Source organism: Neoarius graeffei, chromosome 19 (genome assembly GCF_027579695.1).
Source record: "Neoarius graeffei isolate fNeoGra1 chromosome 19, fNeoGra1.pri, whole genome shotgun sequence".
NCBI classification, from domain to species: Eukaryota; Metazoa; Chordata; class Actinopteri; order Siluriformes; family Ariidae; genus Neoarius; species Neoarius graeffei.
The window spans coordinates 7,490,250-7,512,168 of NC_083587.1; the positions used below are offsets into that span (position 1 = coordinate 7,490,250).

The window sequence follows — 21,919 nt, forward strand, 5'->3', positions numbered from 1 at the left end:
TGGACCCATTTGGTTGTCTGTGCTGTTTGTTTGTTTGTTTTTTTCTGCTAGAAGCTAAAATTCTCTGTGGCTGGTTTGCTTCCAGTGGTGCAAAGCACAAAGTAGGCAGAATAATAAAGACTCCTCTAAGGCACAGAAAGCCAGCATCTATTTGAACTGCTGCTCATGTAGCATAACACTTCCCTACATATGAGCTCACAGACACTTGTTGCTTGACACCCCTCCCTTCCTGACTTTTGACAATATCAGTATTTGAAGTCACAATTTCCAGATGACAAGGTGAATGTTTTTCTATTGCACCAATGCCCAAGCAGCTTTCTATCAAAATCTTGATGTCTACAAATGGTGTCTGTCCAAGGTGATATTTAAACAAATATTAGGGATGCTGTGTGTATATGTATAAAAGTATACCCTGGAGGTATACTTTTAGGGCAGCATGCTGGTTAATGCTGTTACTCCACAGTAAGAAGGTTCTGGGTTCAAGCCTGGTGGGAGGGGCCGTTTTGTGTAAAGTTTGCATGTTCTGTCTGTGTGGGTCTTCTCTGGGTGCTCTGATTTCCTTTAAAGACATGTAATTAGGTTAACTGGCTACTCTAAATTGCCCAGACTGTAGGTGTGCATGAGTGCACAGAAAGGAACTGACCACCCAACTGCTACAATTCTGGCCACATCAACCAAACATGGCTTGGCTCAAGCTTAGATCAGGTTCAGTAGTTGACTTCAGAAAACTCAAAATAAATTAAAAGTTGTGGACCAGATTATTGGTTGATGTCCCCCTCCCCCGTTAAAGATGTATGTTGTACCATCATTGTACCACAGAAGAAATCCTTGAAAGGCTGATATTGCTATCACATTCATGTCCATGATGAGAGTACAACCCCTGGCAAAAATTATGGAATCACCAGACTTAGACAATGTTCACCCAGCTTTTTTTTTTAATTATTATTAGTGAGCAAATATGACACAAAACAAAATTTTAGCAGCTGAACTTTCTGGCTTCATGAAACATAACTCAAAATCATAAAATTAAATTATTTTAATTAATGGCATTTTCCCAGATAAAGTAGATGGGGAAATTATGGAATCGCTCAATGTCGAAATTCAAGCTATGTTTCACCAGGTGAGGGTTGCTGGGGAAGACCAAGATTTTTTTTTCGCTTTCTCTGGTGGCCTAACGGAAACATCAGTAAGGGCTATGACCAACAACCCTTTGAGAGAGGGAACATTTTTATTACAGATAACATCTCCACTCAGTTCTGGATGCTTTTGGTCACGATATCACTCCTGCAGCCCCTTAGAAATGGGACAGTGTAAAGTTGTTTGAAACTCCAACAAAAATCAAACCTGGGCATGGATGTGAACTTTGCCATGGAGAAATCAGCTGAGTGAAGCAAGAGATATTGTGTCTTGTTATGGATGAGAAGATTCTAGGTGTGGCTGGTGCAGCTCTCTTTTATCCCATGCAATATTCTGGATTATATACTTGCTAACAACAACAAATTTCAACCTGCTAGCCACACAACTAAATAAAATAAAAATTGACAGCTACATTTCTGGAAAACTCCAGGGTTCTCACCAATGGCCGAAGCACTTCAAAGGTGGCCTTTACACTTCAAGGCTGTACCATATGGTCTAGTGGTCAGGATTCCTGGTTTTCACACAGTTGGCCTGGGATTGACTTCTGGTATGGGAATGCATCTTTGCTGTGTCATGCTATTTGCAAGTCATATGACCTTGAGTGAAATCCTCATTCCATAGGCTCTTGCTTTCATGAGTCCTTTTGCTGCCAGGTGTTGTGATGGGACAAGAAGTCTAATGACAGAGCAGAATATTCCAGGATTGACTCCTGGATTACTGAACTTAGCTCTCTCTTACCCCATCTAAGGTCCTGGGCCGGTTGTATGTTAACTCCAACAAAGCACAAAGACTGAACTCTGAATCTGACCACAGCAGCCACTGTTCAGTGTTAAAGCTATTCTTAACACCATGGGCTCAAACCTGTACATGAGGAAAGGGTACGCATCTGGGTTTTCACTACACCAGGCCAAATGTGTGCCAGTGCATCCAGCTGTTCTTCCAACATCTGATTTCCTGGCAAAGTTTAAAAAAAAAAAAACATTATCAGGCTATGTTAGTTCAGAGTGTCTCAGGGTCATTTTCTCACACACCAATCTGCATATTCCTAAAGGAACATACTGTCTTGTAAATGTTCAAAATGAGCAAAATGTTCAGCAAATCACTTAGCAAATGAAATACAGGACGCGTATGACCATTTCCTTAACAGAATCTGAACATGGTCATTAATGGAACTCCTGAATTGTTGGTGTTGCATTTATTTCAATTCATTGCCCAAAGCACTATATCAATACAATTAAACAAAAGTGAATTATTGAAAGTTGAATTGAAGCTTGTTGACTGCAAACTGAGACGTAGTCTCTCTGCCTTTTATTTCTGTCTGTATTTGTGAGTGCAATTACCAAAGTGGAATTGAACCAAATATGCAATGGGTTGTGGCATATTTTTCTTCATTAAAAATGAAGTGTAGAACTGATATGTATGGGGTCATCTTTATATATGACATTAATATATAGTATTATTTGTGTCATCTTTCCCATCAAAATCAAATCAGGTTGCAAGATCTTAAAATAATTTAGGTGCAAATTTGCATTTAATAAGTACAAACTGTCTTGTTATGAGCAGAGAAAATGCAATCATGATGAAATATTTCATGATTCCATGAGCCAATGACCATTTGCAGGTGGATCTTTGACTTTCTGACAGGCAGACCCTAGGTGGTGATAATCGATAGCCACACTTCCTCCTCACTGATCCTGAACACAGGTGCGCCACAGGGCTGTGTGCTCAGTCCCCTCATGTACTCCTTGTTCGCCCACGACTGTATTGAAAAAAACAATGCCAACATCATCATCAAGTTTGCTGACGACACAACCATCTTGGGCCTCCTTATGGACAACGATGAGATGGCATGCAGAGAGGAAGTGAAGGCGTTAGCCAGCTGGTCTCAGGACAACAACCTCTCTCTCAATGTCAGTAAAACTAATGAGATGATAGTGGACTACAGGAGACAGCAAGGGAGGGCACACTAGCCCATCTCCATCAATGAAGCTGAGGTTTAAAGGGTCAGCAGCTTCAAGTTCATTGGTGTGAACATCACAGAGGACCTCTCTTGGACAATACATAGACAGTGTGGTAAGGAAAGCTCGCCATCGGCTCTACAAAAATAACCCTAGATTCCTATTTAAAATTGTTGCAAAATTAACCAGGAATAAGACCACAATAGACACATTCAGACCTGCAGTATTTAGTAGCAAGGACTTCATGAATTTTTTCAATGACAAAACTGAAAATATCTAACAAAAAATTCAAACTACTCATTTAAGGTCAGACAACTTAAGTGACAATTTACGTAACCCTGTAGATAACAATTGTAGTATGTTGAGCAGGTGGGTGGAGCACAGAAGTACGGCAGGCCAGAACTGAGTTTTCAAAAACTCTTTTATTTAGCTTTTCAGCTTTTACTGACACTCTCCCAGTCACACATGCGCACATACACTCAAGCGTTCTGGTTGGGGAGAGAGCTCCCTTCCTCTGCTCTCGCTCTCTCCTTATATAGGGCATGGTCACTGGGGAAGACACACAAACACAGGTTAACAGGCATCAGGTGCAGTGATTCTGCCACTGACCTTCCCTGACTCCGCCCTCCGGTCACAGACCGATGCATGACCACGCCCCCTCTGCCACATACCCCCACCGCACAACTCAGGCCGGGCAGCCGTCCGGCCTGCAGCCGACTCCCCCCCCCTTGACGGGAGAGGAAGTCCGGCACAACCATCTGCACCCCCGGCCTGTGGATCACCTTGAAATTAAAGGGCTGGAGTGCCAGATACCAACGGGTGATCCGTGCGTTGGCATCCTTCATGCGGTGGAGCCACTGGAGGGGCACGTGGTCCGAACAGAGGGTGAAAGGGCGCCCCAGGAGGTAGTAGTGGAGGGCGAGAATCGCCCACTTGATGGCTAGGCACTCCTTTTCTATGGTGCTGTAGCACCCCTCCAGCACTGACAGCTTCCTGCTGATGTACAGCACAGGGCGGTCCTCCCCCTCCACCTCCTGGGACAGAATGGCCCCCAGCCCTCTGTCCGAGGCATCCGTCTGCAACATAAAGGGGAGAGAAAAGTCAGGGGAGTGTAACAATGGCCCCCCACACAGTGCAGCCTTCACCTCAGAGAAAGCCCGCTGGCATTGCTCCGTCCACTGGACCGGATCTGGTGCTCCCTTTTTAGTGACATCAGTCAGTGGGCTGGTGACATCCGAATAATTAGGTATAAACCTACGATAGTAGCCAGCCAGCCCCAGGAACTGTCTCACCCCCTTTATGGTCTTGGGCCTCATGCAGGCTGCAATCGCTGCTGTCTTATTAATTTGGGGACGCACCTGCCCATTGCCCAAGTGGAAGCCCAGATACCGTACTTCCACCCGCCCAATCGCACACTTCTTCGGGTTGGCTGTGAGACTCGCTCGCCTCAGCGACCCAAGGACGGCCCTTAGGTGTTGCAGGTGCCGCGGCCAGTCGTTACTATAGATTATGATGTCGTCCAAATACGCGGCCGCATAGGTGGCGTGGGGGTGGAGGACCTTGTCCATAAGCCGCTGGAATGTAGCAGGCACCCCAAACAACCCAAAAGGAAGTGTGACAAATTGGTGTAAGCCAAACAGTGTAGAAAAGGCCGTTTTTTCTTGGGATAGTGGAGTCAAGGGGATCTGCCAATAACCCTTTGTCAAATCCAGTGTCGAATAAAAGCGAGCCGTGCCTAGTCAATCCAGCAACTCGTCAATATGAGGCATTGGGTACGCATCGAATTTAGACACTGCGTTGACTTTTCTATAGTCCACACAGAACCGGACCGACCCATCGGCCTTGGGAACCAAGACCACCGGGCTGCTCCAGTCACTGTGGGACTCTTCGACGATGCCCATTTTGAGCATGGCCTTGAGTTCTTCCCAAACCACCTTTTTCTTGTGTTTGGGCAGCCTGTAAGGGCAGCTGTGCACTACCACCCCCGGGGGCATCTCAATGTGGTGTTCTATGAGGCGGGTGCGGCCGGGCAGGGGCGAGAACACATCCGGAAATTCAGTCTGCAACTGGGCAACCTCTACGAGTTGGGTCGGGGAGAGGTGGTCTCCACAGGGGACTGGAGAGGTACGCGATGTCAATGTTCCCTTTGGAACCTCCGGCCCATCTCCACCTTCTCTGGAACCACCAACATTAACGCCACGGGGACCTCCTTGTTCCAGAGTTTGAGTAGATTGAGGTGGTAAGTCTGTAGTGTCCTGCCCCTGTCTGTCCGCCTCACCTCATAGTCAATGTCCCCGATTAGCTGTGTGACCTCAAAGGGTCCTTGCCACTTGGCGATCAAGTTGGAGCTCGATGTGGGCAACAGTACAAGTACTTTATCTCCTGGTGAGAACTCCCTAAGGCGCGTACCCTTGTCGTACAGGCAGGTTTGCCGTTTTTGGGCCTGCCACAAATTCTCCTGGGTTAGGTGAGTGAATGTGTGGAGTTTTGCGCGCAGGTTGATAATGTATTGAATTTCATTTTTGCTTGGTGAAGGTCCCTCCTCCCAATTTTCCCGCAGTACATCTAGGATGCCACGTGGCTTATGCCCATATAATAATTCAAACGGGGAGAACCCCATGGAGGCTTGTGGGACCTCTCGCACTGCAAATAACAGGGGTTCAAGCCATTTATCCCAATTGCATGCATCCTCACTTACAAACTTTTTAATTATGTTCTTGAGGGTGTGATTGAACCGTTCAACTAAACCGTCCATTTGTGGGTGATAAACGCTGGTGCAGATCAGCTTAATTCCCAGTAACCCATACAGTTCGCGCAGTGTGCGTGACATAAACGAAGTGCCTTGATCAGTCAGAATCTCTTTGGGGATTCCAACTTGGGAGATGATGTGGAAGAGCGCTTCCACAATACTACGTGCTGAGATATTGTGAAGAGGCACTGCTTCCGGGTATCGCATTGCATAGTCCACCAGAACTAAAATAAAGCGATACCCTCGTGTTGACCGATCTAATGGCCCGAGGAGATCCATCCCAATTCTTTCGAACGGGGTCTTGATTAATAGTAGAGGGCGCAAAGGCGCTTTTGGAATGGCCGCTGGATTTACTAACTGGCATTCGCGGCATGCCATACACCACCTACGGACATCGCCGCGAATCCCTGGCCAATAGAATCAGGCCATTATTTGGGCTAGTGTCTTATCCTGCCCCAAGTGTCTAGCCATGGGATTAAAGTGAGCCGCCTGGAATACAAATTCCAGGCACCTCTTTGGTATCAAATGCTGTGTGATCGGCTCCTTAGTCTGAGTGTCCTGTGTCACTTGGTATAATCTATCTTTCATAATGGAAAAATAGGGGAAGGATGGGGTGGCGTTTGGCTGGAGCGTTTGACCATTGATTACTCTCACTTGGTCAAACGCATGCCGCAGAGTCTCGTCTCGCGACTGCTCTAACGGGAAATCCGCAAGGGATTCCCAGAGAGAGGTAGGAACACGGGTGCAGATAGAGGGGGGGACGGGGGGGATTCGTCCCACCCAGATTTAAATTCACCTCGTTCAGTCCCCCCCACTTATAGGGAGGAAAAAACATCTATGCTGTCTTTCTTTGCATAAGGCAAACCTCACGGAAAAATCAAAAGACTAATTACCATTCGGTTTATTGAGGTGCACAGCACCCACGTGCAATGAACCGGTGCTACAGGTGCTCTAGCCCCTGCCCCTTTTCTGTTTGCTGTCCAAAGTGCCTTTTCATAGGGACTGTTTTGTTGTTGTTTTTTTAATATTTGTAAAAGATAAGTTAGCTCCAACATCAATATTCTCTACAATTTGACAATAATATATGAAATTATAGATTTATAAAATAACGTATTTCTATGTAAATGCGGGCATCAATCCGTGACGTCATGCATTCAGTGAGCCTCCGTGCAGAAAGCGCATGCAGGCGGTTGGCAGTGGGAGACAGTGCGAGGAACGGCATGGTAAGGTCACACTGAAAGTCTCCTTTCATTTCTTATCTGAACATGCAATACTGTGCAGCTTAGAACACAACAGTGAATGCGTAGGGTTGTTTATCATTTAATGAAGCCGCCTAGGCTATATTTAAACCGTTTGCTCCATCCATTTGATTAACGTGGCAGATTCGGAAACTTTAGTTTGAACGACGGCGTTAATAACATATTCTAGCAGCTTCGAAAACTTAAGGCTGAATGACGACGTCCACAACATATTCTATCAAGACTATTATGTTATAGTAGCTTAGGTTAGTTGAGTTAAAACATAGGGAAACGTTTTCTAAATAAGTGAAAACCTGCATTATGCAAAGATGCCAAGGAAAGAGAGGATAAAGAAGCAGAAAGAGAAGGAGCTGTGGGAGGCAGCAAAAGGCAGTGGATCTCTGTCCAGTTGGGTCAGAAAGAAAACTACCTGTGTCAACTGCAACGGTAGAGCGTTCCTTTTCAAAGTTAAAGCTAGTGAAGACAAAACTCCGCAGCCTTTGTCATGAAGAAAGGCTGTCAGACCTTCGTCTGCTGGCAATTGAGAAAGATATCCATATTGAATACAGTGTTGTCATAGACATTTTCAAGAACATGGCAAACCGAAGACTGCTGCTTTGAAGAATACTGCAGCATTTAGATGTATCTCACTCTCTCTCACACACACACACACACACACACACACACACACACACAGAATGTTCATTTGCAATTGAAATTTAGTTTTGAATAAAGTTAACTTGTGTGAAAAATTTGTTCCAAGTGCCCTTTTTTGAACGTTGAGCCCCTGCCCCTCCAAAGGTCTTTGCACGGCCCTGGTGCACAGCAGTACAGACATAGTTGCAACTGTGCAGACTGCACAGGTTGCGAGCTTGAGCTTGGTTGCTATGGTTACCCACAACAAGTTTGACAGGCTATATCGGGGACAGCGCCTCCTAGTTCAGGACCCCAACACGGCATGATGAAGGGTGCCAAAAGGCAGAAAACGATTGCATCGTTTTTTCAAAAAAAAAAGACTAAGTAATCTGTGCCTTACTTTATCATATCACCTTGCAATTTTTTGATAGTCTGTTCAAAGTAATGTCGTAGTGAAAGTAAAATCGTACGGAGTAGAGATGCCTTTCTGGTAGCCTCCTTCTTTCGGTGGTAGCCTGTAGATACAGTGCTCAGAAGGCAGTTTTAATGTTTAATCTGGCGTTCCCTGCCATAATTTCAGCGAACATATTGTTTCATAAGGAAACTTTGCGAAGAGTTGTTGACTGACTGCTGCTCACGCAACACACAGGCATAGTTAGAAAGTCAGGACACTGGTTTACACTTTACACACACACACACACATAGCCCAGCCTCTCGCTATGTTTAACAGTTGGATCTTAGCGGTTTTAAAACTAGTTTTGCAGTTTCTGTGCGTGATGATAATGTGTAAACTTTGGATTTCCATAGGCTATGTTAAAATGTTATCATTGTCCTGGCCTGCAGGTAGTTCCTGGTGATGGCAGTGAGGGAGGTGAAATAACATGTATACACACTACCGTTCAAAAGTTTGGGGTCACCCAGACAATTTTGTGTTTTCCATGAAAAGTCACACTTTTATTTACCACCATAAGTTGTAAAATGAATAGAAAATATAGTCAAGACATTTGTCTGGCCATTTTGAGCATTTAATCGACCCCACAAATGTGATGCTCCAGAAACTCAATCTGCTCAAAGGAAGGTCAGTTTTATAGCTTCTCTAAAGAGCTAAACTGTTTTCAGCTGTGCTAACATGATTGTACAAGGGTTTTCTAATCATCCATTAGCCTTCTGAGGCAATGAGCAAACACATTGTACCATTAGAACACTGGAGTGACAGTTGCTGGAAATGGGCCTCTATACACCTATGGAGATATTGCACCAAAAACCAGACATTTGCAGCTAGAATAGTCATTTACCACATTAGCAATGTATAGAGTGGATTTCTGATTAGTTTAAAGTGATCTTCATTGAAAAGAACAGTGCTTTTCTTTCAAAAATAAGGACTTTTCAAAGTGACCCCAAACTTTTGAACGGTAGTGTGTGTGTGTGTATATATATATATATATATATATATATATATATATATATATATATATATATATATATATACACACACACACACACTAGGGTTAGGCGGTATTACGGTAAGAAGGTATCCCGAGGTATCCAAAAGTACTGGTATCGGTCTCATTACCGTCATTTAAAAATATATATATAATATCTAAATAAATATGGAGTACATGAGGTCATAATATAAAATAATAAATTGAAGATCATCCCGAATAACTGTGTGATCGTATTTTCACTAATTCTATCAATTTCCTAAAGAAGTTTTCATCGCGTGCAGGGTTGTTTATGTCGTTACCATGGCAACCCTGCGTGACATTTTGGAGTCTGACAGAAAGCTTCGCAAGAGACTGAGACCGGGGGTGTCATGGCTCAGATGGCCAAGGCACCGTACCATAAATCCGGGGACCCGGGTTCGATTCCGACCCGAGGTTATTTCCCGATCCCGTCTCTCTCTCCCCCGCTCATTTCCTGTCTCTCTATACTGTCCTATCTAAAAAAAAAAAAAAAAAAAAAAAAAGAGACTGAGACCGCGGTTGAAAGATGGCAAGTCAAGATAACGAGTTCGTGGCAAAAAAAAAAAATACAACATCGGCAGTGTGGCAGTATTTTGGTTTCAAACCAAACGAAAAGGGAGAGCCAGCAAACAGATGAAGCTGTGTGTAAAGTATGTAAGAAGACGGTCACGGCGCGAGAGGGGAACACCTCCAATCTGAGTGTTTTGAGTAGGTTACATGAGTAACAACAAGGTAAAATAATATAACGTATGACATTTGGGATGTGGGTAATAAACGTTTGAAATGTCATCTACTGAAGAAACGGAAGAAAACATCGTAGCGTGAACTGTTAGGTTTCTGGTGGGAATTAAGCAATGCGCTTGCTATCTTTGTTGGGTGTGTTAAACCGTATGGATTTAAGTGGAATAATTGTAAGGAGTTATGTGATCAAGACAACGTTTTAAGCAAGGTAAGGCCATTTGATTATTAATTTCCCCGCCATGGCATGACGTGGGCCCATATGATTTTGCCTTGTGCAGCTACCGCCCATTTGAATTAGGTTCGCCTCGTTTGCGCTGAAGAATATGGTTTATCGCGCAGTCTAAACGGACTTGGGTGTTGGTTGATTCTTTTTCTTTTTTTTATTTCCCATGCTTGAAAGGGTATGATCCTGCTCATCGTGTACTTTTTTTTGATGGAGCAGGTGAAATAGTGCTGCAAATGGCGTTTCAACGCAGACATGTGTAAACGACAGTTGAATGCTATTTTCAAGATGAAGGAAGAGTTGCGTGATGCTTTGAAATATCTCTTAATCCATTCATCAATGCACAAAATTCGCTTTGCTGCTTAATCCATACCACAATGCACACAATTCGCTATGCTGCTTTTAAATAGTACATATGAGGCATAGGCACACGTTACACAGTAGGCCGAAACAAAATATTTTTTTCTCGGTAATACCGTATACCCCGGGAAAACACAGACAGTTTAAAGGTATCAAAATTTGGATACCGCCCAACCCTAATACACACACACACACATTATATATATATATATATATATATATATATATATATATATATATATATATCATCTCATTATCTCTAGCCGCTTTATCCTTCTACAGGGTCGCAGGCAAGCTGGAGCCTATCCCAGCTGACTACGGGCGAAAGGCAGGGTACACCCTGGACAAGTCGCCAGGTCATCACAGGGCTGACACATAGAAACAGACAACCATTCACACTCACATTCACACCTATGGTCAATTTAGAGTCACCAGTTTTTTATATATATATATATATATATATATATATATATATATATACAGGCGGCACGGTGGTGTAGTGGTTAGCGCTGTCGCCTCACAGCAAGAAGGTCCTGGGTTCGAGCCCCGGGGCCGGCGAGGGCCTTTCTGTGCGGAGTTTGCATGTTCTCCCCGTGTCCGCGTGGGTTTCCTCCGGGTGCTCCGGTTTCCCCCACAGTCCAAAGACATGCAGGTTAGGTTAACTGGTGACTCTAAATTGACCGTAGGTGTGAATGTGAGTGTGAATGGTTGTCTGTGTCTATGTGTCAGCCCTGTGATGACCTGGCGACTTGTCCAGGGTGTACCCCGCCTTTCGCCCGTAGTCAGCTGGGATAGGCTCCAGCTTGCCTGCGACCCTGTAGAAGGATAAAGCGGCTAGAGATAATGAGATGAGATGAGATATATATATACACACACAAAATGGAATCATTTGCTGACAGCTCAGTCCCCCCCAGTTCAAAAATCCTATCTGCACCCCTGGGTAGGAAGAGCCTGCTTCTCCTCACTCTGACGCGGAGATGACGTAGACGGCTCTGTGACAGCTGCTCCCGCCAATGCCACACCGGGACCTCCCCCTGCTGAACTACGGCAGGACCCACTCTTCACTAAATGAGTCATTAACTCCCGAAATCCTGGCCAATCAGTCCCCAAAATTATCGAATGGGTAAGGCGAGGATTAACCGCCGCCTTTACACTAAATTTCTCCCCTCGAAATACAATGTGGACCGACACTAAAGGGTAGTTGTGAACATTCCTGTGCGCACACACACACACACACACACACAACACCTTCACCAATTGTGCTCTCCCCAATGCCTTGTCTTGCACCATGCTTTGGTGGATTGAGGTCTGATTACAGCCAGAGTCGACCAAAGCCTGATACGTATCCCCTTGGACACTCACTGGTATGCGATATGCTCCGGCCCAATCGAGGGCAGTTCCTGGTGCATCAGGAATCTGGACCACCGCACCCACTTCCATTGCAGAGCACTGATGCCGGAGGTGCCCCGGTTCCCCGCAGCGCCAGGAAACCGGCCTGGGCTCTCTCTCTGCACTGGCGCTCTGGGGCTCACTCACCTGAAGGGGGAGAGAGACAGACATGGAAGTGGGAAATGGGAGGGCACCGCGGGTGCAGAGGGCTGGCTGGGGTGGAGCCGGCCCCCGCCTCCACGGTGGGGCAACGGGGTGAGGACTAGACACAGAAGGGGGGGTAGAGAGAGGGAGAGGAGAGAGAGGAGGAGAGAGAGAGAGGAGATCTGCGATCCTGCTGTGGAAACAGCTGCCAAATGATCCTCCACCAACTTGATGGCCTGATCAAGTGACGCCGGGCAATGGCACTGGACCCACTCCGCGGTTCCGTCGGGGAGTCGTGCGATGAACTGTTCCAGTACCACCAGATTGACAATTCCCTCGGCGTCGCGGTTGTCAGCCCTCAGCCACTGCCGGCAGGCGTCCCGGAGTTGCTAGCCAAATGCGAACGGCCGGCCGACCTCCTCTAGGTGTAGAGAACGGAAGCGCTGGCATTGGTGTTTGGGGGTGCGCCCCACACGCTGGAGAACGGCCTGGCGCAGGTCTGTGTAGACCAGCTGGCTGTCGGCGGGGAGCTGTAGCACGGCCAGATGCGCCTCACCTGTTAGCAGGGGGAGGAGGCGCGCCGCACGCTGTTCCACCGGCCAACCCCAGGCCTCTGCTGCTTGCTTGAAGAGCGCTATGAAGGCCTCGGGGTCGTCGTGCGGGCCCATCTTCATTAGGATGAGGTGGGGAGGGCCCGCGGCGGTGGAGGTGGTGGACCCCGCTGATGCGAGGAGGTGCCGGAACGCCTGACGATCTTCTTGTTGTGCCAGCACCAGGGCCTCGAACCTTTGTGCTTGCTCCTTTTGGAGGGCGACCAGCGCCTGGTGCTGGCTCTGTTGGGCCATGGATCAGGTCCGCGAAGGGGGAGGACTCCATGGGGCTGTTCTCCTTTGTGCTCCATCCCAAGTTTCAGCACCGCTGTAGTATGTTGAGCAGGTGGGTGGAGCACAGAAGCACGACAGGCCAGAACTGAGTTTTCAAAAACTCTTTTAGCTTTTCAGCTTTTACTGACACTCTCCCAGTCACACACGCATACATACACTCAAGCGTTCTGGTTGGGGAGAGAGCTCCCTTCCTCTGCTCTCTCTCTCCTTATATAGGGTGCAGTCACTGGGGAAGACACACAAACACAGGTTAACAGACATCAGGTACAGTGATTCTGCCACTTGCCTTCCCTGACTCCGCCCTCTGGTCACAGACCAACGCTTGACCATGCCCTCGCTGCCACAACAATATAACTGTATCAGATTCAGATTAGCTTCTATTGTTATGCTGATGACACACAGTTGTATGTTTCTGCAAAACCAGATGAGAGACACCAGTTTAATAGAATTGAGGAATGTGTAAAGGACATTAGACACTGGATGCTTATTAACTTCCTCCTGCTTAACTCTGACAAGACAGAGGTACTTGTACTCAGATCACATGCAACTAGAAGTAGGTTTTCTGATCACACAGTAACTCTGGATGGCTTTTCTGTTTCTTCATGTGCAGTAGTAAAAGACCTCGGGGTGAATATTGACCTCAGGCTTTCATTTGAAACTCATATTGATAACATTACCCGGATAGCTTTCTTTCATCTCAGAAATATTGCTAAGATAAGAAATTTAATGTCATTACATGACACAGAAAAACTAGTTCATGCTTTTGTTACCTCCAGGTTTGATTATTGTAATGCCTTCTGTCTGGATATTCCAATAAGTGCATAATCAAGCTCCAGTTAGTTCAAAATGCAGCAGCAAGAGTCCTTACTCAAACTTGAAGATATGACCACATCACCCCGTCATATCCACACTGCATTGGCTCCCAATCAAATTTCATATTGTTTATAAAATACTACTATTGACCTTTAAAGCACTGAATGGCCTCGCAACACAGTACCTGAGCGAACTTCTGCTCCTTTATGACTTGCCACAGGTACTTACTGTACATCAAAAGGTGCAGGCTATTTGCTGGTACCTCGTATAGTGAAGGCTACATCAGGGGGCAGAGCCTTTTCTTACAAAGCCCCACAGTTATGGAACAGTCTTCCAAGTAGTGTTCAGGAAACAGACACAATCTCAGAGTTTCAGTCCAGGCTGAAAACATATCTGTTTCATCAAGCCTTTTGGTAATAGTGTTTATGAGGTAAGGGGAGTAGATCTGGAGGTTCCTCAGACAGAATTTTTGGTAAACTGGGATGTGTGGATGCTGTCAGTCCCCCACTCACTTGCTCACTTGAGTTTGTTGATGGTGTAGTGGCTGGCTGCTTTATGTCCTGGGGTGCCCTCATGCCTGTGTTACCTTCTGGCTCTCCCCTTTTAGTTATGCTGTCATAGTTAGTTTTGCCGAAGTCCCTGCTTATGCTCAGCACAAAATGTATAGTGTTCTTACTCATCAGGTGACTTTGGGCGTACCTAACAACCTGTGTTTTCTCTTTCTCCCCCCCTCCCCCATCTGTCTATCCCTCTGAGTTACATGTCAATCCTGAGATTGAGATGCTGACCTCTTCTGCTCCTCAGACCTGCCTGATCCATCCTGATGCCCTATGTCTGGCTGGAGTCTCATCACATCACTCCTGTGGAGGACGGCCCCAAATGGACAGTTGAAAGTCACATTTGGAAGATGCTCTGGACACTTATAGTAATGCTTTTACAGCTGAGGACTACAGTTGACTTGCTAACTTTAGGACTGCAGTTGTCATGAATAGTTTTTACACTCAAGTTTCCATCAGTGAAAAGTTATAACATCAACAAAGCAGACTTCATGTTAAAATTCTTAAAATGTTCTAATCACATTGTCTCTTATCACCCAAATGAGGGTGGGTTCCCTTTTGAGTCTGGTTCCTCTCGAGGTTTCTTCCTCATATCGTCTGAAGGAGTTTTTCCTTGCCACTATCACTACAGGCTTGCTCATTGGGGATAGATTAGGGATAAAATTAGCTCATGTTTAAAGTCATTAAAATTCTGTAAAGCTGCTTTGCGACAATGTCTGTCAAGTGTATGAGCATCATGGTTTTCCCACACTTGAAAGGGAAGGACTCGGACTAAGGATTCCACTCATCTTGTGTTTTTATTGATTTTCATTAGAAAAGTAGAAGTAGAAATAGAAGAAGGTGAAAAACCTTTAAACATACAAACATAAAAATAAAATGATTAACAAAAGTCCATTGTTCAATGATTCATTATTTACACTCAGCATGTATGAATAAATGCCTGTTTTTCCACAACAAAGCCCAAGTTAATTAGGCAACAAAGGCAAGTATAAGTTAAGTATATTTTAACCATTTACATTATTTATAAACCAGGCAGTTTTAACCTTTTTTAATCACTCTGGTCAATATGTTACTGAACAAACAAACATTCAACCAGGTCAATATTTCCCTAAACAAACAAATGAACAGAAAACCATTTCTAAACTAAGAACCATTTACTTCTAACCATTTTAACCATTAGCCTTTTAACTGGCAGTTTGTGCACTTTAACTGAAGATATTTACTGCACGCCACTGAGAAAGGAAACTAATGAAATTAAACTAATGTAATGAAATGAAGGACACACATTAGCAACTACCAGCAAGCTATAAGTTTACTAAACATGCAAACGCCAGAGATTCTGCCTGACTGCATTGGCGATTGAGAAGTTTAAACCATTAAACCAAACACAGGTAAGAAACAAACATTTCTCATGCCTGCGGATTACTGTGAGCGCAGTGTTTGTATTTGCAGATAAAAAAAGTTCAGTAGGCTTACCGGTAGCCTTTTTTCATCCTTTTTTCCCCCGATGTGCTGTAAAGTTTGCGTTAGTAGTGAATTCTCTTTGCAACTGCTGTGCTGCTGCTTCGTTACAAGCTGAACGCCAACTCTACCTATTTCTAGAAAGACCGCTGCCCTGCTAATTAGCGTTGTGATTGGCTTCACCTATTCAGCGCAGCGTGCTGCCAAGCCGTGCGCCGGCAGCGTAGCACTGCGATTCAGTGTTGCAGGGAGTAGCGGAGGCAGCTGTCAATCATGTGAGCCTGCGTTCAGACACTCCTTGCAGCAGATCGCCGTGACACCTCCCACTCGATCTTGGCGTGGCGCGACACGGGAAGATCACACCCATCAGGTGAGCTGGTCTCTGCTGATTTGTTCTTCCACTGGGAGGAGGACGATGAGGCGCCACACATCCCGATGCAGTGTGGTACCTTGTGGGTCCCAGGACTTTTTGGTTGGTTTTGGAGTCTTCACCTGAGCACATCCACCTGGGGGGACTTTCACATGGAAATCCTGGACAATCCCTTTGGAGTCTGCATTCACGCTGACCACTCTTGCAAGCTTGAATTGCCCCCTCAGTGCGTTTAGGTCGCAGAGCCACACTATATCTCCGATGGTAACATTTCTTTTTGCAGTGTGCCACTTGCTGCGGATGAACAGGTTCGGACCTGCAAGTTGGCTCCAGGACCTCCAGAAGTGGCTAACTTGTGTTTGCATTTCTTGCAGTCTCTTGAAGGGGTAGGTGGTGTAGTCTACTGTTTTGAAGTCTCCAGTTTGTGTGGCTCGGCCAAGCAACAGTGTATTTGGGGTTATGTAGTTGATGCGGTCCTCACGGCTCTGAACTCTGGCATCGATTGGCCTTTCGTTGGCAAGGTTAGCGGCTAGCTTAAGCACTGTCAGGAACTCACTGAAGGTAAGGCCTCCTCCGCCACCAAGGCTTTGCAGAGCTCTTATGGTGACTTTGACAGCAGCTTTGACAGCACCATTCCGGTGGGGTGAGTCAGCTGGAAGGATTTTCCATGCCCAGCAGGTACCGTTTTTGGCAGCATACTCTTCAAGTGATTCTTTGTTCAGTTGTCTCAGGTAAGTATACATTTCTTCCAGGACAGGTTTCGCTCCAATGACGTTTGCTCCAGGATCGGACCAGATCTTCTGCGGATGACCACGGACAGAAGTGAACTTCTGGTAAGCAAGGAGGAAGCTCTCTGTTGTTAGAGTGTTTGCCAATTCGACATGGATGGCTCGGCTTGATATACAGCAGAATAGTACGCCCCATACTTTCATGCTTGCTCTCCTTTTGACATCATCCTTCACTTGATATGGTCCGAATAGGTCGACGGATGTGAACTGGAATGGCGCAGCTGGATTAACACGCTCTTCAGGTAAGTCACCCATGATTTGCTGACAGGTTTTTGCTCTTTCCTTCTTGCAGATGATGCAGTTGTTGACAACTTTTTGGGCCAGAATTCTTCCTCTGATCACCCAGGCTCTCTTTCGCATCTGCAGCAGAGTTCCTGCCACTTCGTCATGTCCCTCACTGTGTGCTTCACGGGCCAGGAGAGTGGAGACCCAGGCTTGGTATGGTAGCAGGGGAACAGCTTTATGTTCCTCTTTGAAGGCCTGTATCCGCCCTCCACACATCAGGATCCCAGTTACTTGATCTTTGTATACAACAAGCCTGTCAGTAGTTGTGTTTGGGAAGTTCACACCTTCTTGCGCTGCCAGGCATAGTTTCAGGAACACGTTTTTCTTCTCACAGACAGTGATGACGCCAGATGAAGGTATTGCCTCCCACTTTCCTTCATCTCCCCTCTTGGCATGCAAGAACTTCTTAGCCGCCCTCCAAGTCCATACAACCGTCCCAACCAGCCGTCTTAGACTGCTGAAGCGCCTTTCGTCCAATAGATTTTGGACTGCTGCTACTGTTGGTGGTGGGTTTCTGGACTTGGATTGTGCTTTGTCCTGGACTGCAATTGGGCTCTGTGCCTTCAGCTGACTTCGGGTGAGTACAGCAGTGAATGTTTTCTTCTGCATTTTCATGACGTTGTCTCTTGCCTGTGCAGCAACATCTTTCGCTGACTTTTTTGGCCACTCACCCTCAGGAAGCTGAAGGAACTGCGGATCTGACTGCCACTCGGATTTCTCGATTCGGTCATCAGGACTGGCCCCTCAGGTGATGATGTCTGCAATGTTCTCGGCACCTGGAATCCACCACCAATCTCGGATGTCAGTGCTGCTCTGGATCTCACCAATTCTGTTTGCTTAGAAGGTTTGGTATCCATAACTTTCATGCTGTATGGCACCCAAGATGGTCTGGCTGCCGACTAGATGATACCACCTCTTGACCTTGATTCAGCAGTGCTTTTGGAAGTAGTTCTTCAGCCGTGCTGCAAAAATTGCTCCGCACATTTCTGCTTTCACAGGGTCACCTTTATGGCCTCGACTAGCCTTACGACGACACCATGGCTGCAGCTCCAACGCAGGTACAGCACGGCACCATATGCACGCTCACTGCCATCAGAGAACGTGATTGCACATGGTCTTTCAGCTGGATCTGGCAGTGTGAGAGCTCTGGGGAATCTGACTTGGCTCAGCTCAGCATACTCTTCGAGGAGCTTTATGGCATCATCTCTGAGCTCTCTGGACAAGGCGGCATCCCAGGTGTCTTCTACACAGTACATGACTTTTGCCTCTTGGAAGGCCCTGTGGATCAGGATGGCTCCCTTCTGTTTTGCTGGGGCCACAAGGCCGAGAGGGTCATAGAGACCAGAGACTTGGCTTAACAGCTCTCTTCTGGTGAGTGGGTCGGGGGTTTGTTCTCTCACTTGTTCTTTTAGCAAGTCCTGGCCGAGGCGCATTTTCTTCTTCTTCTTGGAGAAGTTCACTGCAACCATGACATGTAACTTGTCATCGTCAATGGTGTAGCCGAGGCCCAGGGCTTTGTTATCCTCTTCAGTGAGTTGGTTTGGCAGGATCATGGTGTTTGACTCAATCTTCTCACCTCTCGACTTGCTCCTCCCACTTTGATCGGAGTAGATCCAGGGCTTCATGGAGAACCCTCCTGCTTGAAGGATCTGCTCAATGTTGGATGTGAGGCATTTCAGGTGGTCGAGGTTGTTGTGGGAAGTCAATATGTCATCGACATAGGCATCCTCTTCGAGGACATGTCTCTCCTCTTTGAAGTGGTTGAATGAAGGCAGGCTGGTGGTCTCTCACATGGCAACTTGGGCTATGCAACCAGCAGGTTTGTCTCTGATGTTGACTCTTGTTATGGCGAATTCTTCGATCTCTGCATCTTCTGTGTCACGCCACAGAAATCTGTGCAGGTGGACTTCTCTTTCCTCAAGCCAGACAGAGTTATACATTTTGCGGATGTCCCCTAAAGCTGCGAAGACACCAGTGCGGAACCTTAGCAGGACACCTCTGATTGGGTTCAGGACGTCAGGGCCTTTGATCAGGATGTCGTTTAGGCTGAGGCCACTGTACTTCTGGCTGCTGTTCCATACCAGTCTCACTGGGGTGGAGATTGAATGTGGATTTGGGGCTATCAGGTGACTTATATACCACACTGGCCTGGTCCAGCTCTGCAGAACCTCTTTGGACAGCTTCACTGCAGCTCTGCGGCTCACCATTTCATGGACTTGTGAGGCGTAGGCCACTTTCCACTCTGGTTCCTTTGCCAGCTGCCTCTCAGTTCTGCGGAACGTGGCTTCAACTGCTCTCTTGTTGTTGGGAAGAGATGCTGGGTCTTCTTTCCATGGGTTGGCGTGCCAGTGTGGTTCAGGGCTGTGGTGGTCTCCGGCCACATGAGTCAAGCCATCCCTCACCATCTCCATCTCCCTTTCTTCAGCCAGCGTAATTTCTTTCCCACCAGGCTGACAGTTCCTGCAACGACATCCTCCACATCTCGGTTCACAAGCTGCTCCAATGCTTTCCCATTTCCACCACTTCAGGAAGTCTCTGTTGCTAGTGGTTGTGTTGGACTGGGAGCTGGGATGTCTGGGAGACTGGGACTTTGCAGGTGAGTTCGGTGTATCTGACCGCTGCAGTGCGCATGGATCTTGCGAAGTGAGTCTTGGAGGTGTGGGCCGTTAAGATGACTTCTTCAAAGAGGTCCGGCTGTGTACCTCCAATGGTCTTGCCAAGCGGGCCATCCCAGAGCACCAGGTCACTGACGGAACGAACCTTCTGGGGTACCAACTGCCCTTCTTTGTGACTGATGAGGAGTTGGATCTCCTTTGATCTTGACAGATCTTCCAGGGAGATGTCTGAGAAGATTTTCTGCAGTTTTTCTGCCGGGACATGTCTGTGGACTTCTGCTATTTTGTCAAGTCCATAGCAGATGAGTTGGTGTGCTTTGAGTGTCCCTCTTGGGGTGCTGACACGTATCTTAAGCAGGTAGCGCTTGGTTGCAACAGACACCTTCATCCCTCCAACACCATGAACCACCAGTGTAACGTCTTTACTTCTCAGGTTCAACTTGCTTGCAGCTTTGTGCGTTATGTAGTTTGTGTCTGATGCCAGGTCAATGAGGGTCCTGACATTCTGTCCGTCATTGGCAGTGACATTGAGGAGCATTAGGATGACTGGGTACTCAGTGAGGCAGTGTTCATCTAGAAGACCTCTCTCAGCAGCATTGGAGTTGAATGCCCTGGACGCTATGTTGCAGAAGGCATCTCGACACTGCTGTGCCAGCTCTGGTGTGAGTTTGGAGAGGCTCCTGGGTGTCAGTGAGTCTTCTGCCCTCAGCCCTCACTGGACTGGACTTGGGTGTTCTTTGGGACTGGGGTCTGGCAACTGGACAGAGGAGGTAGTGGTGTTGATCTTTGCATTCTGAATTCCTGCACAGGTAAGTGGTTTTCTTGCAGCTTTCACCAGTGTGGACTTCGAGGCATCTTTTGCAGGCACCGAGTTGTTGTTTTGCATCCCTCTTCGCCGATGGCTTTAGGTTGGTTCTAAACTTTCTGCAGAAGTACAGTTTTCTTCTGTGCTTTGGGTCACCACAGACAATGCAGCCTGCTGCGTCACTGTTGGACGACACTGCTGGACTGCTGGTTGCTTTTGTTCTGGCTTGCTTCAGGAACTTGGTCTTGTCCTTGACAGGTTCAACGCCATCTTTCAGCTGGTCAAGTTGCTCATATATGGCTTCCTGTGACGTTAGGTAAGCCAGCAGCTTGTCAAAGCAGTTGTGACGGTCCACAGCATTACTCACGTCAGCAGCATAGGTGAGCCAGTCTTTCTTTAAAGTTTCTGGAAGCTTGCCCTCAATGGATCTGGTCACAATGGGGTTCTTTATGGCCTCGGCATTGTCCAATTCACTTAAGTCGTAGAGAGCTTTTTCCACTGTTTGGATGAACTCAATGACTTTTCTTGGCTGGCCGGCTTTGACTGGAGGAGTTGCTTGTAGATCTTCAATGATCTCGAGCGCGATGTTGGCTTGGTTCCCAAACCGGTTATCCAGAACTCTGAAGATTTCATTTGAGGAGCTGTAGGTCGACAGGTGTAGGTTTCCAGCCACCTTTTCATCGATGCTATCGAGCAGCTGGAATTTCTTGACCTCTCTAGACCCTGTCGGTTCACCCTGCTTCTGTAGAGCTTCCCACTCCTTCTTCCACCTGTAGTAACTTCGATGGTTGCCAGCAAACTTTGGAAGGGCTGTGGCTTTCAGCTTTATTGCTGGCACTGGAGCTGTACGGCAGACAGTGGGCTCTTCAGAGTCTGTCTTGATTTTTGCAGCTTTGATGAAGTGCACCAGCTGGGGAAGTTGCACTTCAAGCTTTGTCATGCGGTGATCAAAGTCTCTTTGCTCTGCAGCAGGAGCCCAGCGGTTCCAGTCATGGTGCGCTTCTTTTGCCTTCAGCACCAACATCTCGAAGTGCTTCAGCATGAACTCATATGCCTCCAGAGTCACATCGAGCTGGGCAGAGGAGACATTCTTGCAGTCAGCTTCAGCGATGTGTAGGGCAAGGGGCAGCTCTTTCTCCCCATATGAGTCCCAGAGTGTTTGTTGAATTAGGAGGAGCTTTGCTTCTTTAGTCCTCTGCTTACAGTATGCCTTTGTCTTCTCCAGGTCGGCTTTCTTCTCAGCGCCCAGGTCCTCAACAGTGGCTGCGTCTGCTTCTGCCATGTAGGCGGCCTCAATCTCTTC

At 46.8% G+C, this 21,919-nt stretch overlaps 1 protein-coding gene across 4 annotated transcripts in view; it reads right to left on the minus strand.

The window, feature by feature from the left end:
* The window catches only part of LOC132867678 (zinc finger protein 271-like), a 170,991-nt gene that overhangs the window by 112,576 nt on the left and 36,496 nt on the right, over positions 1-21,919 (minus strand). The window lies entirely within an intron of this gene.